This window comes from Coregonus clupeaformis, chromosome 14 (assembly GCF_020615455.1).
Source record: "Coregonus clupeaformis isolate EN_2021a chromosome 14, ASM2061545v1, whole genome shotgun sequence".
Classification (NCBI taxonomy): Eukaryota; Metazoa; Chordata; class Actinopteri; order Salmoniformes; family Salmonidae; genus Coregonus; species Coregonus clupeaformis.
The window spans coordinates 4,286,227-4,290,761 of NC_059205.1; positions in this window are offsets into that span (position 1 = coordinate 4,286,227).

The window sequence follows — 4,535 nt, forward strand, 5'->3', positions numbered from 1 at the left end:
GCAGAACCCTTTTTGGTTCCAGGTAGAACCCTTTCGGGTTCTATGTAGAACCCTCTGTGGAAAAGGTTCTACATGGAACCACAAAAGGTTTTACCTGGAACCAAAAGGGTTCTACCTGGAACCAAAAATGGTTCTTCAAAGGGTTCTCCTATGGGGACAGCCGAAGAACCCTGTTAGGTTCTAGATAGCACCTTTTTGTGTACTGTTGGTTTGGTTTTCTCCCTGGTGGTTAATTGATCGATTCGTGTTACTGGTTGGCCGGAGATTCCACTCGATGTATTAGGTCGCAATCAGTCCCTGATTATTTCTGGCTTTGAGGTCCAGATCCAAAATGTTTAGACAGAAATGTTGTCATTTTGTGTTATGTTGGGTCTGTAAGCACTGCAATCCTCAAGTGACTTGAGTAGAGCCCTGCTATGTAATTTAATGGTCCATTGCAGCCGGGTTTTTTTCTCAATATCAAATAATTTCTGGGTAACATTTAAATACCTTACTGTGATTGTTTTCAATTAAAATGGTCAAAGGAAACCAAAATAGCTTCTTAGAAAAATAGCAATTTCTCAAACAAGAATTTTGCTAGGACTGTCTGGAAGTGGTCTGAGTGGGGAGGGGAAAACTTAAAATATATTTTATTGGCAGAGAGGTTTAGAACTCTCTTTCTTATTGGGCTATTAACTATATAATTTACCACCTGGTGATGTCACTATGGAAGGCCAAAACTCCATCCCACCAAAACAGGCTGAAATTTCAGGTGGTCTTTTCAAACAGCTCTTACACTAAAAGGGCATTATCATCATTTTCACAATTTCACAGTATTATTCCAACCTCATAGTGTGAAAATAAATGTTTTGACTGCACTGGGCCTTTAAACAACTTTACAGCATTATGATACAATAGTTTGTTCCTTTTCATGTGAATTATGATTGCGGGTTTCATGATTTAGCTAGGTGTCGAGCCAGAATGTGTCTTACTGTAGACATGTTTAGATATCAACCCACTAAATTAGAATTGCTAACGTTAGCATGTGCGTTACTCGCCACCCATCATCTTGATTGGTAATCAGCGTTTACCCTTTTTATTACTACCACTACATCCCTGGTTTTATGTCTAGCCAGTTTGTGATACCCACATTTGGTCAAAACAAGGGACTTCCCAGTTAAGCCTACAATAATATAATATGCCATTTAGCAGACACTTTTATCCAAAGCAACTTACAGTCATGCATGCATACATTTTTGTGTATGGGTGGTCCCGGGGATCGAACCCACTACCTTGGCGTTACAAGCGCCGTGCTCTACCAGCTGAGCTACAGAGGACCACAATGACGTGAAATGATTGTAGTACACTTCTGTCCGTTTTTTTAAATGATTCAAACAGCGCAGGCCTCATCTATATAAAAAATGGCTTTGAAGGTATCAATAAAAAGGTCTGACAGTAATTACCTGGAAATTATATAGTAATAATCTATTCATTACTGCTAGCTTGCTACTTCTACTGCTAGCTAGCTACTTCTACTGCTAGCTAGTTTGTTTACTTTGACTAATTGGTCTAATTTCTATATCAGTTAGTACTCTGGGACATCAAACTATGAAAATAATCACAGTTAAATCATACCCAATTGGGTCTGAAGAATGTCAAAGTGCATGGATTGTTATGACATGACGGTATAAAGTGAAAGTAGAGGAGTCGTAAGTGCATGTGACCTGACATAATTTACTGTAGCTGTTGGACCCCAACTTATGAGGTTATACCCAGTGCTTCTGGTGGAAATAAAAATGTGTATTGGCGCAGCAGTAAGTAAATCTACTGGCCCACTTCATGTATATAGCTGTATGAACAAAGCACACGTTCTGAATTAGTTTCATTTTAACTTCTTGTTCATTTACATTTTAGTCATTTAGCAGATGCTCTTACCCAGAGCGACTTACAGTCAGTGAATAATTTTTTTTTTGTGTATTTTTTTATACTGGCCCCCCGTGGGAATCGAACCCACAACCCTGGCATTGCAAACACCATGCTCTATCAACTGAGCTACATCCCTGCCGGCCATTCCCTCCCCTACCCTGGGCCAATTGTGCGCCGCCCATGAGTCTCCCGGTCGCGGCCAGCTGCGACAGAGCCTGGATTCAAACCAGGATCTCTAGTGGCACAGTTAGCACTGCGATGCAGTGCCTTAGACCACTGCGCCACTCAGGAGTACACAAATTCAAATCTGAAAAATCACCCGGTAACTATGAGCTGACAGGAGTCGTACGTCTGCATATTGTTTGAAATGTGCTTGTTTGCATTGTGTTGAGTTTTTATATTAAATCAGAATAAGTTGATGTTACATGATTTTTGTTGGTTATGTAGGAGTTATAAATGGCTTGAATTGACCACGCTGAATAAGTGTAACCATTGGTGGTGTAATGTTATCTCGCTGGGAAAATGTATTTTCAAGAGTGTACATAGATGTGTCTTTAACTAACTGACAAATAGCAACGGTTAACTATGGACAGACCAGTTACAGTACGTAAATAAGGTTATACCAAATCAAGAGGAATTTTATACTGTTTTGAGGGTTGCGGTTTAATAAATACTTTTTTGAAAACAATGTCTTCTGTTGTTGAAGTATTCTGTAGAGAGCTGCTGTACACATTGAAAGTACAAACAAGTATCTGTTAACTGTAAAGTAAAATGATATAGAAGTGTTACACAATGTGCAGATCTATGATAACGACCCATAGGGCAGGAGCCTATCTCTGTAGTGTGAGGTATCTTGATGGAAAGTATACCCCCCTGGACAGATCTAGTCTTTTGCAAGGCCTTACCCCCAATCTACAGTGCCTTCAGAAAATATTCAGACCCCTTGACTATCTCCACATTTTGTTACGTTACAGCCTTATTCTAAAATTGATAAAATTTTAACACACAGTACCCCATAATGACAAAGCAAAAACAGGTTTCTATAAATTTTTGCCAAAAAAAATAAAAAATTAATGGAAATATTACATTTACATAAGTATTCAGACCCTTTACTCAGCACTTTGTTGAAGCACCTTTGGCAGCGATTACAGCCTTGTGTCTTCTTGGGTATGACACTACAAGCTCGGCACACCTGTATTTGGGGAGTTTCTCCCATTCTTCTCTGCAGATCCTCTCAAGCTCTGTCAGGTTGGATGGGGAGCGTCGCTGCACAGCTATTTTCAGGTCTCTCCAGAGATGTTAGATCGGCTTCAAGTCCGGGCTCTGGCTGGGCCAAGGACATTCAGAGACTTGTCCCAAAGCCACTCCTGCGTTGTCTTGACTGTGTGCTTAGGGTCGTTGTCCTGTTGGAAGGTGAACCTTTGCCCCAGTCTGAGGTCCTGAGCGCTCTGAAGCAGGTTTTCATCAAGGATCTCTCTGTACTTTTCTCCGTTCATCTTTGCCTCGATCCTGACTAGTCTCCCAGTCCCTGCTGCTGAAGAACATCCCCACAGCATGATGCTGCCACCACCATGCTTCACCGTAGGGATGGTGCCAGGTTTCCTCCAGACGTGACGCTGGACATTCAGGCCAAAGAGTTCAATCTTGGTTTCATCAGACCAGAGAATCTTGTTTCTCATGGTCTGAGAGTCTTTAGGTGCCTTTTGGAATCAGAATACAGAATCTTACAGAATAAATGGCAGGGGACTGTATAGATTGCATATGCCGCTTGCAGAGTATTACACCCCACAGTAAACTCAGATGGGCAACAGTAGTAACTAACTACGAAGAACAATATGCTAATCTCACACAACTCCCTTTGGGCCCGCACACCATCCCACCAGTCCAGAGATATGCACTGAGTGTACAAAATATTAGGAACACCTTCCTAATATTGAGTTGCACCCCCTTTTGCCCTCAGACCAGCCTCAATTCGTCGGGGCATGGACTCTACAAGGTGTCGAAAGCGTTCCACAGGGATGCTGGCCCATGTTGACGTCAATGTTTCCCACACTTGTGTCAAGTTGGCTGGATGTCCTTTGGGTGGTGGATACACACAGGAAACTGTTGAGCATGAAAAAAACAGCAGCATTGCAGTTCTTGACACACTCAAACCAGTGCGCCTGGCACCTACTACCATACCCCGTTCAAAGGCACTTAAATATTTTGTCTTGCCCATTCACCCTCTGAATGGCACACACACACAATCCATAATCTCAATTGTCTCAAGGCTTAAAAATCCTTCTTTAACCTGTCTCCTCCCCTTAATCTACCATGATTGAAGTGGATTTAACAAGTGGCATCAATAAGGGATCATAGCTTTCACCTGGATTCACCTGGTTAGTCCATGTCATGGAAAGAGCAGGTGTTCCTAATGTTTTGTACACTTAGTGTAAATTAGTTCAGTTGTTGATGGGCAGAGACAGAGATGTTGCCGAGGGAGACATCAACGCCTCACAACCCTGAGCTGTAGAGTCAAGAGGAAGGGCAGATGTTCCGGCCCCCTAGTAACCACCGCAGCAACCTATCAGGGCACAGGTCACACAGGTCGGAGAGAGTTTGAGAGGCAGGTTTATGGTACCCCCTAGACT